Source organism: Durio zibethinus, chromosome 9, assembly GCF_047325235.1.
Source record: "Durio zibethinus cultivar Kanyao isolate XHJ-2024 chromosome 9, ASM4732523v1, whole genome shotgun sequence".
NCBI classification, from domain to species: domain Eukaryota; kingdom Viridiplantae; phylum Streptophyta; class Magnoliopsida; order Malvales; family Malvaceae; genus Durio; species Durio zibethinus.
The window spans coordinates 17,449,951-17,464,967 of record NC_143170.1 but is presented as its reverse complement, the minus strand read 5'-3'; positions in this window follow the sequence as shown (position 1 = coordinate 17,464,967).

Below are 15,017 nucleotides of genomic sequence, written 5' to 3'. Positions count from 1 at the left end.
TAATATCGTCGGTCAGGTTCTCCGACGATGCTCCAACAATGGTGCCCTGGCGAAGAAAAATGTGGCACCAGCCTATGCCCGAGCCCAGCATGTGCTGCCGCAACCCTTGGTCTGGTCCGATCTTAGACTGGGAATGAACTTCGTATGCCTACGCCAATCGACAAAACGAGCGAGCGGACGGTTGGGTGGGCGGGCGGGCACTACGCCGGCCAGAGAGAAGGGATGCGTAAGCCGTGGATTGATAGGGTGGTAGGTGGGTTTAAGCAAATCTTCATATTTCTGCATGCCAAAGTCTTTTTTATGGCTTGTAAATTCACACAATGGTCCCTTAAGCGTTCACGTGAAGTTTCATGGCAAGACGACTCATTTTCTATTTTTCATGATTTTTGAAACTTTTTGAGGTTCGAGATTTTTTAAAATTTTTTTGAAAGGAGTTTTGGCCCCAAACTTGGTAGACGTGATCCTTGTATTTTTGGTGGCATGCACAAAAAAAATCAGCTAAAAGCTCGAAGTGTACAAGATTTTGTGACCATTCGAAAAAAGTGTCCCCAATTAAGACACTTTAATGGCTACTGGCAGCAAACCTCTAATATCTCAAATGCTCTTTAAGGGGGTGTGAGTTCTCGAGGTTTGATGAGGGATAGGGGGCCAATATAAGGGCCAAGTACCAGCACCCATCGCACATCATGTGTGCACCCCTCAGCCCCCCCGATCGCCAACCCCAATGCCGCCGGTCGGGTTCTCCGGTGATGCTCCGGCGATGGTGCCTCGGCAAAGAAAAATACGGCACCAGCACATGCCCGAGCCCAGCATGTGCTTCCGTAACCCTCGGTCTGATCCTATCTTAGACTGGGAATGAATTTCGTATGCCTAAGCCAACCGACGAAACGAGCGGGTAGGCGGGCGGGTGAGCACTACGCCTGCCAGAGAGACGGGATGCGAAAGCCGTGGATTGATAGGGTGGTAGGTGGTTTAGGCACATCTTCATATTTCTGCCTGCCAATGCCTTTTTTATGGCTTGTAAATTCATACAATGGTCCTTTAAGCCTTCACGTGAAGTTTCATGGCAAGATGACTCATTTTCTATTTTTCACAATTTTTGAAACTTTTTGCGGTTCGAGATTTTTTAAAATTTTTTCGAAAGGAGTTTTGGCCCCAAACTTGGTAGACGTGATCCTTGTATTTTTTTTGGCATGCAAAAAAAAAATCAGCTAAAAACTCAAAGTGTACAAGATTTTGTTACCATTCGAAAAATGTGTCTCCATTTCAGACACTTTAATGGCTACTGGCAGCAAACCTGTAAAATCTCAAATGCTCTTTAAAGGGGTGTGAGTTCTCAAGGTTTGATGAGGGATAGGGGGCCAATATAGGGGCCAGGTACCAGCACCCATCACACAACATGTGCGCACACCCCCCGGCCCCCCCGATCGTCGGAACCCCAATACCGTCGGTCAGGTTCTCCGGTGATGCTCCGACGATGGTGCCCAGATGAAGAAAAATGCGGCACCAGCACATGCTCGAGCCTAGCATGTGCTGCCACAACCCTCGGTCAGGTCCGATCTTAGACTGGGAATGAACTTTGTATGCTTAGACAGGGAATGAACTCGTATGCCTAAGTCAACCCACGAAAGGAGCATGCGGGCACTCAGCCGGCCAGAGGGGCGGGATGCGCAAGCCGGGGATCGGCCGGGTCCCCCTCTGCGTGCTGCCGATCTTGCTACCGTAACCCTCGGTCTGATCTGATCTTAGACTGGGAATGAACTCCGTATGCCTAAGCCAACCGATGAAACGAGCGGGTGGGCGGGTGGGCACTACGCCGGCCAGAGAGACGGGATGCGCAAGCCGTGGATCGATAGGGTGGTAGGTGGGTTTAAGCACATCTTCATATTTCGGTGTGCCAATGCCATTTTTATGGCTTGTAAATTCATACATTGGTCCCTTAAGCCTTCACGTGAGGTTTCATGGCAAGACGACTCGTTTTTTATTTTTCACGATTTTTGAAACTTTTTACGGTTCGTGATTTTTTAAAATTTCTTCGGAAGGAGTTTTGACCCCAAACTTGGTAGACATGATCCTTGTATTTTTGTTGGCATGCACAAACAAATTCAGCTAAAAACTCGAAGTGTACAAGATTTTCTGACCATTTGAAAAAAGTGTACCCATTTCAGACACTTTAATGGCTACTGGCAGCAAACCTGTAAAATCTCAAATTCTCTTTCAGGGGGTGTGAGTTCTCGAGGTTTGATGAGGGATAGGGGGCCCATATAAGGGCCAAGTACCAGCACCCAGCGCACATCATGTGCGCACACCGCTCGGCTCCCCTGGCCCCATCGATCGTCGGAAAACCAATGCCGTCGGTCAGGTTCTCCGACGATGGTCCGACGATGGTGCCTCGACGAAGAAAAATGCAACACCAGTAAATGCTCGAGCCCAGCGTGTGCTACCGCAACCATCGGTCCAGTCCGATCTTAGACGGGGAATGAACTCTGTATGCTTGGACTGGGAATGAACTCCGTATGCCTAAGTCAATGCACGGAACGAGCGTGCGGGCGTTCAGTCGGCCAGAGGGGCGGGATGCGCAATACGGGGATCGGTCGGGTCCCCCTTTGCGTGCTGCCGATCCTACTGTCACAACCCTCAATCCAATCCAATCTTAGACTGGGAATGAACTCCATATGCCTAAGCCAACCGATGAAACGAGCCAGCGGGAGAGACGGGATGCGCAAGCTGTGGATTGATAGGGTGGTAGGTGGATTTAGGCACATCTTCATATTTCTGCATGCCAATGCCTTTTTTATGGCTTGTAAATTCATACAATGGTCCTTTAAGCCTTCACGTGAAGTTTCTTGGAAAGACGACTCGTTTTCTATTTTTCACGATTTTTGAAACTTTTTACGGTTTAGGATTTCTTAAAATTTTTTCGGAAGGCTTTTTGGCCCCAAACTTCGTAGACGTGATCCTTGTATTTTTTTTGGCATGCACAAAAACATTCAGCTAAAAACTCAAAGTGTACAGAATTATGTGACCATTTGAAAAAAGTGTCCCCATTTAAGACACTTTAATGGCTACTGGCAGCAAACCTGTAAAATCTCAAAGCTCTTTAAAGGGGTCTGAGTTCTTGAGGTTTGATGAGGAATAGCGGGTGAATATAAGGGCCAAGTACCAGCACCCATCGCACATCATGTGCACACACCCTCCGGCCCCCCCGATCGTTGGAACCCCAATACCGTCGGTCAGGTTCTCCGACGATGCTCCAGCGATGGTGCCCCGGTGAAGAAAAACGCGGCACCAGCACATGCCCAAGCCCAGCATGTGCTGCCGTAACCCTCGATCTGGTCTGATCTTAGACTGGGAATGAACTCCGTATGCTTAGACAGGGAATGAACTCCGTATGCCTAAGTCAACCCCCGAAACGAGCGTGCGGGCGCTCAGTCGGCCAGAGGGGCGGGATGCACAAGCTGGGGATCGATCGGGTCCCTCTCTGCGTGCTGTCGATCCTGCTACTGCAACCCTCAGTCCAGTCCAATCTTAAAGAATGAACTCCGTATGCCTAAGCCAATCGACGAAATGAGCGGGCGGGCGGGCAGGCACTACGTCGGCCAGAGAGACGGGATGCGCAAGCCGTGGATCGATAGGGTGGTAGGTGGGTTTAGGCACATCTTCATATTTCTACATGCCAATGCCATTTTTATGGCTTGTAAGTTCATACAATGGTCTCTTAAGCCTTCACGTGAAGTTTGATGGCAAGACAACTCATTTTCTATTTTTCACGATTTTTGAAACTTTTTGCGGTTCAGGATTTTTTAAAATTTTTTCGGAAGGAGTTTTGGCCCCAAACATGGTAGATGTGATCCTTGTATTTTTGTTAGCATGCACAAAAAAAATTAGCTAAAAACTCAAAGTGTACATGATTTTGTGACCTTTTGAGAAAAGTGTCCCCATTTCAGACACTTTAATTGCTACTGGCAGCATACCTGTAAAATCTCAAATGCTCTTTAAGGGGGTGTGAGTTCTTGAGGTTTGATGAGGGATAGCGGGTGAATATAAGGGCCAAGTTCCAGCACCCATCGCACATCATGTGCACACACCCCCCCGGACCCCCGATCGCCGGAACCCCAATGCCCCCGGCCAGGTTCTCCGACGATGCTCCGGCGATGGTGCCCCGATGAAGAAAAATGCGGCACCAGCACATGCCCGAGCCTAGCATGTGCTACCGCATCCCTCGGTCTGGTATGATCTTAGACTGGGAAAGAACTCCATATGCTTAGACTGGGAATGAACTCCGTATGCCTAAGTCAACCCACGAAACGACCGTGCGGGCGCTCAGCCAGCCAGAGGGGCGGGATGCGCAAGCCGGGGATCGGTTGGGTCCCCCTCTGTGTGCTGTCGATCCTGCTATCACAACCCTTGGTCCGGTCCAATCTTAGACCGGGAATGAACTCCGTATGCCTAAGCCAATCGACGAATCGAGCGGGCGGGCGGGCGGGCGGGCACTACACAGGCCAGAGAGACGGGATGCGCAAGCCATGGATTGATAGGGTTATAGGTGGGTTTAGGCACATCTTCATATTTCTACGTGCCAATGCCATTTGCTTGTAAATTCATACAATGGTCCCTTAAGCCTTCACGTGAAGTTTCATGGCAAGACGACTCGTTTTTTATTTTTCACAATTTTTGAAACTTTTTACGGTTCGAGATTTTTTAAAATTTTTTTGAAAGAAGTTTTGGCCCCAAACTTATTAGACGTGATCCTTGTATTTTTGTTGGCATGCACAAAAAAATTCAGCTAAAAACTCGAAGTGTACAAGATTTTGTGACCATTTGAAAAAAGTGTCCCCATTTCAGGCACTTTAATGGCTACTGGCAGCAAACCTGTAAAATCTCAAATGCTCTTTAAGGGGGTGTGAGTTCTCGAGGTTTAATGAGGGATAGAGGGCCAATATAAGGGCTAAATACCAGAACCCATCGCACATATGTGCGCACAACCCCCCCGGCCCCCCCGATCGGCGGAACCCCAATGTCACCAGTTAGGTTCTCCGACGATGCTCCGACGACGGTACCCCGGTGAAGAGAAATGCGGCACCAGCACATGCCCGAGCCCAGCACATGCTGCTGCAACCCTCGGTCTGGTCCGATCTTAGACTGGGAATGAACTCTGCATGCTTAGACTGGGAATGAACTCCGTATGCCTAGGTCAACCAACGAAACGTGCATGCGGGCACGCAGTCGGCCAGAGGGGCGGGATGCGCAAGTTGAGAATCGATCGGGTCCCCCTCTGTGTGCTATTGATCTGGGTGCCACAACCTTCAGTCCGGTCTGATCTTAGACTGGAAATGAACTCCATATGCCTAAGCCAACTGACGAAACGAGCTGGCGGGCGGGCGAGCACTACGCCAGCCAGAGAGACGAGATGCGCAAGTCGTGGATCGATAGGGTGGTAGTTGGGTTTAGGCACATTTTCATATTTCTGTGTGCCAATGCCATTTTTATGGCTTGTAAATTCATACAATGGTCCCTTAAGCCTTCACGTGAAGTTTCATGGCAAGATGACTCGTTTTCTATTTTTCACGATTTTCAAAACTTGTTGCGGTTCAGGATTTTTTAAAATTTTTTCGCAAGGTGTTTTGGCCCCAAACATGGTAGACATGATCCTTGTATTTTTGTTGGCATGCACAAAAAAGTTCAGCTAAAAACTCTAAGTGTACAAAATTTTGTGACCATTTGAAAAAAGTGTCCCCATTTCAGACACTTTAATGGCTACTGGCAACAAACCTGTAAAATCTCAAATGCTCTTTAAGGGGGTGTGAGTTCTGGAGGTTTGATGAGGGATAGGGGGCCAATATAAGGGCCAAATACCAGCACCCATCGCACATCATGTGCGCACACCACCCCCAACCCCCTGATCACCGGAACCCCCATGCCGTCGGTCAGGTTCTCCGACGATGCTCCGGTGATGGTTCCCCTACAAAGAAAAATGCGGCACCAGCACAAGCCCAAGCCCAGCATGTGCTACCGCAACCCTCAGTCCAGTCTGATCTTAGACTTGGAATGAACTCCGTATGCTTATACTAGAATGAACTCCGTATGCGTAAGTCAACCCATGAAACGAGTGTACGGGTACTCAGCCGGCCAGAGGGGCGGGATGCGTAAGTCGGGGATCGACCGAGTCCCCCTCTGCGTGCTGCCAATCCTACTGCTGTAACCCTTGGTCCAGACCAATCTTAGACTAGGAAAGAACTCCGTATGCGTAAGCCAACCGACGAAACGAGCGGGCGAGCGGGCGGGCAGACACTACGTCGCCCAGAGAGACGGGATGCGCAAGCTGTGGATTGATAGGGTGGTAGGTGGGTTTAGGCACATCTTCATATTTCTGCGTGCCAATGCCATTTTTATGGCTTGTAAATTCATACAATGATCCCTTAAGCCTTCACGTGAAGTTTCATGCAAGACGACTCGTTTTCTATTTTTCACGATTTTTGAAACCATTTGAGGTTCGGGATTTTTTAAAATTTTTTCGGAAAGAGTCTTGGCCCCGAACTTAGTAGATATGATCCTTGTATTTTTGTTGGCACGCACAAAAAAATTCTGCTAAAAACTTGAAGTGTACAAGATTTTGTGACCATTTGAAAAAATTGTCCTTATTTCTGACACTTTAATGGCTACTGGCAGCAAACCTGTAAAATCTCAAATACTCTTTAAGGGGGGGTGAGTTCTCGAGGTTTGATGAGGGATAGGGGGCCAATATAAGAGCCAAGTACTAGCATCCATCGCACATCATGTGCGCACACCTCCCCCGGCCCCCCCGATCGTCAGAACCCCAAAGCCGCCGGTCAAGTTCTCGGGCGATGCTCCGACGATGCTGCCCCGACGAAGAAAAATACGGCACCACCACATGCCCGAGCCCAGCATGTGCTACTGCAACCCTCAGTCCAGTCTGATCTTAGACTGGGAATGAACTCCGTATGCTTAGATTGGGAATGAACTCCGTATCCCTAAGTCAACCACCTAAATGAGCGTGCGGGCGCTCAACCGGCTAGAGGGGCGGGATGTGCTGACCAGGGATCGGCTGGGTCCCCCTCTGCGTGCTGTCGATCCTGCCTCCACAACCCCCGATCTGGTCTAATCTTAGACTGGGAATGAACTCTGTATGCCTAAGCTAACCGATGAAACGAGCGGGTGGGCGGGTGGGCAGGCACTACGTCGGCCAGACACTTTAATTGCTACTGGCAGCAAATCTGTAAAATCTCAAATGCTCTTTAAGGGGGTGTGAGTTCTCAAGGTTTGATGAGGGATAGGGGGCCAATATAAGGGCCAAGTACCAGTACCCATCGCACATCATGTGCGCACACCCCCTCGGCCCCCTCAATCACCGGAACCCCAATCCTGCCGGTCAGGTTCTCCGACGATGCTCCGACGATGGTGCCCCGATGAAGAAAAATACAGCACCAGCACATGCCCTAGCCCAGCATGTGCTACCGTAACCCTCGGTCCGGTCCAATCTTAGACTGGGAATGAACTCCGTATGCCTAAGTCAACCCACGAAATGAGCGTGCGGGCGCTTAGCTAGCCAGAGGGGTGGGATACGCAAGCCGAGGATCGGTTGGGTCCCCCTCTGCGTGCTATCGATCTTGTTGATGCAACCCTCTCTCCGGTCTGATCTTTGACTGGGAATGAACTCCGTATGCCTAAGCCAACCGATGAAATGAGCGGGCGAGCGGGCGGGCACTACGCCGGCAAGGGAGACGGGATGCGCAAGCCGAAGATTGATAGGGTGGTAGGCGGGTTTAGGCTCATCTTCATATTTCTACATGCCAATGCCATTTTTATGGCTTGTAAATTCATACAATGGTCCCTTAAGCCTTCACGTGAAGTTTCATGGCAAGACGACTTGTTTTCTATTTTTCATGATTTTTGAAACTTTTTTCGGTTCGGGATTTTTTAAATTTTTTTTTGAAGGAGTTTTGGCCCCAAAGTTGGTACACATGATCGTTGTATTTTTATTGGCATGCAAAAAAAAGTTCAGCTAAAAACTCGAAGTGTACAAGATTTTGTGACCATTTGAAAAAAGTATCCTCATTTTAGACACTTTAATGGCTACTGGCAGCAAACCTGTAAAATCTCAAATGCTCTTTAAGGGTGTGTGAGTTTTCAAGGTTTGATGAGGGATAGGGGGCCGATATAAGGGCCAAGTACCAACACCCATCGCACATCATGTGCGCACACCTCCCCCAGCCCCCCCGATCATCGGAACCCCAATGTCGCCGGTCAGGTTCTCGGGCGATGCTCCGACGATGGTGCCCCGGTGAAGAAAAATGCGACACCAACACATGTCTGAGCCCAGTATGTGCTACCACAACCCTCGATCCGGTCCGATCATAGACTGGGAATGAACTCCGTATGCTTAGACTGGGAATGAACTTCGTATGCCTAAGTCAACCCATGAAACGAGCATACGGGCGCTCAGCCGACCAATGGGGCGGGATGCGCAAGCCGGGGATCGGCCGGGTCCCCCTCTACGTGCTGCCAATCCTGCTGCTGCAACCCTTGGTTCGGAGCAATCTTAGACTGGGAATGAACTCCGTATGCCTAAGCCAACCGACGAAACGAGCGGAAGGGCGGGTAGGCGGGCACGATGCCGGCCAGAGAGACGGGATGCGCAAGCCGAGGATCGATAGGGTGGTAGGTGGGTTTACGCACATCTTCATATTTCTGCATGGAAATGCCATTTTTATGGCTTGTAAATTCATACAATGGTCCCTTAAGCCTTCACGTGAAGTTTCATGCAAGACGACTCGTTTTTTATTTTTCACGATTTTCGAAACCTTTTGCGGTTCGAGATTTTTTTAAATTTTTTCAGAAGGATTTTTGGCCCCAAACTTGGCAGACATGATCCTTTTATTTTTGTTGGCATGCACAAAAAAATTTAGCTAAAAACTCGAAGTGTACAAGATTTTGTGACCATTTGAAAAAGTGTCCCTATTTTAGACACATTAATGGCTACTGGCAGCAAACCTGTAAAATCTCAAATGCTCTTTAAGGGGGAATGAGTTCTCGAGGTTTGATGAGGGATAGGGGGCCAATATAAGGGCCAAGTATCCACACCCATCGCACATCATGTGCACACACCTCCCCGGGCCCCCCGATCGTCGGAACCCCAATGCCTCCGGTCAGGTTCTCTGACGATACTCCAGTGATGGTGCCCCGACGAAGAAAAATGAGGCACCAGCACATGCCCGAACCCAGCATGTGCTACCGCAACCCTCGGTCCGATCCGATCTTGGACTGGGAATGAACTTCGTATGCTTACACTGGGAATGAACTCCGTATGCCTAAGTCAACCCACGAAACGAGCGTGGGGGTGCTCAGTCGGCCAGAGGGGCAGGATGCATAAGCCGGGGATCGGTCGGGTACCCAGTTGCATGCTACCGATTCGGCTACCATAAACCTCGGTCTGGTCTGATGTTAGATTGAGAATGAACTTCGTGTGGCTAAGCCAACCGATGAAATGAGCAGGCGGGCAGGCGTTACGTCGGCCAGAGAGACGGGATGCACAAGCCGTGGATCGACAGGGTGGTAGGTGGGTTTAGGCACATCTTCATATTCCTTCATGCCAATGTAATTTTTATGGCTTGTAAATTCTTACAATGGTCCCTTAAGCCTTCACGTGAAGTTTCATGGCAAGACGACTTGTTTTCTATTTTTAATGATTTTCAAAACTTTTTGCGGTTTGGGATTTTTCAAGATTTTTTCGAAAGGAGTTTTGCCCCAAACTTGGTAGACGTGATCCTTCTATTTTTCTTGGCATGCAAAAAAAAATTCAGCTAAAAACTCGATGTGTACAAGATTTTGTGACCATTTGAAAAAAGTGTCCCCATTCCAGACACTGTAATGGCTACTGGCAGCAAACCTGTAAAATCTCAAATGCTTTTTAAAGGGGTGTGAGTTCTAGAGGTTTGATGAGGGATAGGGGGCCAATATAAGGGCCAAATACTAGCACCCATCGCACATCATGTGCGTACAACCCCCTCCGGCCCCCCCGATCGCCGGAATCCCAATGCCGCTGGTCTGGTTCTCCGACGAGGCTTCGGTGATGGCGCCCCGATGAAGAAAAATGTGGCACAAGCACATGCTCGAGCCTAGCATGTGCTGCTATAACCTTCGGTCCAATCCAATCTTAGACTGGGAATGAACTCCGTATGCTTAGACTGGGAATGAACTTCGTATGCCTAAGTCAACCCACGAAATGAGCTTACGGGCACTCAGCCGGCCAGAGGGGTGGGATGCGCAAGCCGGGGATCGATCGAGTCCACTTACGCGTGTTATCGATCCTGCTGTCGCAACCCTCAGTCCGGTCTGATCTTAGACTGGGAATGAACTCCTATGCCTAACCCAACCAACGAAACGAGCGGGCGGGCGGGCAGACGGGCAATACGCCACCTAGAGAGATGGGATGCGCAAGCGGTGGATCGATAGGGTGGTAGGTGGGTTTGGGCACATCTTGATATTTTTGCGTGCCAATGCCATTTTTATGGCTTGTAAATTCATACAATGGTCCCTTAAGCCTTCACGTGAAGTTTCATGGCAAGACGACTCGTTTTCTATTTTTCAAGATTTTTGAAAATTTTTACGGTTCGGGATTTTTTAAAATTTTTTCGGAAGGAGTTTTGGCCCCAAACTTGGTAGACGTGATCCTTGTATTTTTTTTATTCAGCTAAAAACTCAAAGTGTACAAGATTTTGTGACCATTTGAAAAAAGTATCCCCATTTTAGACACTTTAATGGCTACTGGCAGTAAACCTATAAAATCTCAAATGCTCTTTAATGGTGTGTGAGTTCTCGAGGTTTGATGAGGGATAGGGGGCCAATATAAGGGCCAAGTACCAGCACCCACCGCACATCATGTGCACACACCCCCCCCGACTCCCCCAATCGTCGGAACCTCAAAGCCGCCGGTCAGGTTCTTCGACGATGCTCCGACGATGGTGGCTCGGGGAAGAAAAATGCGGCACCAGCACATGCTCGAGCCCAGCATGTGCGGCCGCAACCCACGGTCTGGTCCAATCTTAGACTGGGAATGAACTCTGTATGCTTAGACTGGGAATGAACTCTGTATGCCTAAGTCAACCCATGAAACAAGCGTACGGGCGCTCGGTCGGCCAGAGGGGCGGGATGCGTAAATCGGGAATCGGTCGAGTCCCCTTCTGCGTGCTGCCGATCGTTCTACGACAACCCTCAATCCGTCTGATCCTAGACTGAGAATGAACTCTGTATGCCTAAGCCAACTGATGGAACGTGCGGGCGGGCGGGCGGACACTACGCCGACCAGAGAGACGGGATGCGCAAGCAGTGGATCGATAGGGTGGTAGGTGGGTTTAGGCACATCTTCATATTTCTACGTCCCAATGCCATTTTTATGGTTGTAAATTCAAACAATGGTCCCTTAAGCCTTCACGTGAAGTTTCATGGTAAGACGACTCGTTTTCTATTTTTCTCGATTTTTCAAACTTTTTGGGGTTTGAGATTTTTTAAAATTTTTTCGGAAGGAGTTTTGGCCCCAAACTTGGTAGACGTGACCCTTGTATTTTTTTTGGCATGCACAAAACAATTCAGCCAAAAACTCGAAGTGTACAAGATTTTGAGACCATTTGAAAAAAGTATCCTCATTTCAGACACTTTAAAGGCTACTGGCAGCAAACCTGTAAAATCTCAAATGCTCTTTAAGGAGGTGTGAGTTCTTGAGGTTTGTTGAGGGATAGGGGGCCAATATAAGGGCCAAGTACCAGCACCCATCGCACATCATGTGCGCACACCCCCTTGGCTCGCCCAATCGCCGGAACCCCAATGCCGCCGATTAGGTTCTCCGATGATGCTCCGACGATGGTGCCTCGGGGAAGAAAAATGCGGCACCAGCACATGCCTGAGCCCAGCATGTGCTGCCGTAACTCTCGGTCTGGTTCGATCCTAGATTGGGAATGAACTCCATATGCTTAGACTGGGAATGAACTTCGTATGCCTAAGTCAACCCATAAAATGAGCATGCAGGCGCTCGGCCGGCCAGAGGGGCGGGATGCGTAAGCCGAGGATCGGTCAGGTCACCCTCTACGTGCTGCCGATCTTGCTGCCACAACCCTCTATCCGGTCTGATCTTAGACTGGGAATGAACTCCGTATGCCTAAGCCAATCAACGAAACGAGTAGGCGGGCGGGCGGGCGGGCACAATGCCGGCCAGAGAGACGGGATGCGCAAGCCGTGGATCGATAAGGTAGTAGGTGGCTTTAGGCACATCTTCATATTTCTATGTGCCAATGCCATTTTTATGGCTTGTAAATTCATACACTGGTCCCTTAAGCCTTCATGTGAAGTTTCGTGGCAAGACGACTCATTTTCTATTTTTCACGATTTTTGAAACTTTTTGCAGTTCGAGATTTTTTAAATTTTTTTGGAAGGAGTTTAGGTCCCAAACATGGTAGACGTGATCCTTGTATTTTTTTTGGCATGCATAAAAAAATTCAGCTAAAAACTCAAAGTGTACAAGATTTTGTGACCATTTGAAAAAAGTGTCCCCATTTCAGACAATTTAATGGCTACTGGCAACAAACCTGTAAAATCTCAAATGCTCTTTAAGGGGTGTGAGTTCTTGAGGTTTGATGAGGGATAGGGGGCCCATATAAGGGCCAAGTACCAGTACCCATCGTACATCATGTGCGCACACCCCCCGGCCCCCCCGATCACCGGAACCCCAATGTCGCCGGTCAGGTTCTCAGACGATGGTGCCCCGACGAAGAAAAATATGACACCAACACATGCCCGAGCCCAGCATCTACTGTCACAACCCTCAGTCCAGTCCGATCTTAGACTGGGAATGAACTTCGTATGCATAGACTAGGAATGAACTCTGTATGCCTAAGTCAACCCATGAAACGAGCGTACGGGCGCTCAGCCGGCCAGAAGGGCGGGATGCGCAAGCCGAGGATCGGTCGGGTCCCCCTCTACGTGCTGCCGATCCTGCTACCGTAACCCTCGACCTGATCTGATCTTAGACTAGGAATGAACTCCGTATGCCTAAGCCAACCGACGAAACGAGCGGGCGGACGGGTGGGCGGGCACTACGTCGGCCAGAGAGACGGGATACGCAAGCCGTGGATCGATATGCTGGTAGGTGGGTTTAGGCACATCTTCATATTTCTATGTGCCAATGCCATTTTTATGGCTTTTCAATTCATACAGTGGTCCCTTAAGCCTTCACGTGAAGTTTCATGACAAGACGACTCGTTTTTTATTTTTCACGATTTTTGAAACTTTTTACGGTTCGGGATTTTTTAAAATTTTTTCGGAAGGAGTTTTGGTCCCACACTTAGTAGACGTGATCCTTGTATTTTTTTTGGCATGCATAAAAAAAATCAGCTAAAAACTCGAAGTGTACAAGATTTTGTGACCATTTGAAAAAAGTGTCCCCATTTCAGACACTTTAATGGCTACTGGCAGCAAACCTGTAAAATCTCATATGCTCTCTAAGGGGGTGCGAGTTCTGGAGGTTTGATGAGGGATAGGGGGCCAATATAAGGGCCAAATACCAGCACCCAATGTCATAACGTCTAGATCCGAGGATCTATCGCTAGACATTGACTTTAGGGAGTCGCCACCAATCTTTTTTATCTAGGTGCGATTGGCCACCTAAAGAATCTATCCTTTCAGGGAACACCTAAGTTTAAGGGCCCCTAAAAGAATAGGTTCGGGTCTGCTAACCAGAACAGGGTTCGGGAGTTCGGTTACGTGTGAGGAAGGTTATAGCACCCTCACAACACCCATCAAAAGATGGTACCAGCATAATTTTGTGTTATCCAATAAGCCTTAAAATTTTACCAAGTAATTAATTATTGGAAATTATTCTCAATTGACCCTAATACTTTTAGGAAAAAATTGAGAAAATTTCCTCACCTTAAGAGTATGCAAGAAAAACTACTGTTTCACTTGCAGAGGCTCCGTCGTCGGATTAATTGAGGAAAAATCAAAATCAAAATAGAAAGGAAGGAAAAGATGATTGTTCTTGTGTAGGGAAAATTGATACTTTCAACTTTTCCCCAAAAATCATTTTTTTGAAATTTATTTTTAAGGAAAATTGATACTTTCAACCTTTCCTTAAAAATCGTTTTTTTCAAAATTTATTTTTAAGGAAAATTGATACTTTCAACTTTTCCTCAAAAATCCTTTTTTTTTGAAAATTTACTTTTAAGGAAAATTGATACTTTCAACTTTTCCCCAAAAATCATTTTTTGCAAATTTTGATTTTTAAGGGAAATTGATACTTTCAACTTTTCCCTAAAAATATTTTTTTTTGAATTTTTTATTTTTATTTAAAGAAAATAGAATAAATAAAAATAAATAAAAATAAAAAAATAAAGAAAAGTAAAAAAATAAAAAAATAAAATAAAGATAAAAAGAATATTAAATAAACCTAATCTAATAAATTAATTAATTAATTAAAAAAAAAACTGGAGCGGCTCGGCTGTCGGCTCGGCTCGGCTCGACTCAAGGCAGGGAAACGGCTCGGGGGGAGCGGCTTGGCGGCTTGGCTCGGCTCGGTTCGGCTTGGAGGGGGGCTGGCACGCGCGGGTCAGGAAGTGGGTCACGCTCGGGTCGGGTCGGGTTTCGGCAAAACGCGTGGATCCTCTGATTAACTTAAAGCCAAAACGACGTCATTTTGGGAGGGTATAAAAGGCAGTTCCCTTCGTTTTTCGATAGAACGCTCCTCCTCTCTCTCTCTCTTTTTCTTTTTTTCTCTCCCTTCTCTCTAAAAGATGAAGAACACCGGTGGAATTTTCACCGGATTCTGAAAAATGTCATCGAAATCTGGAAATTTCATCGGATGTTCGCTGGAAGTTGGTCGAAAGATCACCGGTTTCTCGGGTTCTTTGTGGGAAACTGGGCAGGTCACCGAAAACTTCAAGGTTGGCCGAAATTTTCGTCGAAAAATTCAAACTTTGCCGGAAAATGCAACCGAAATCTGGAATTTTCCA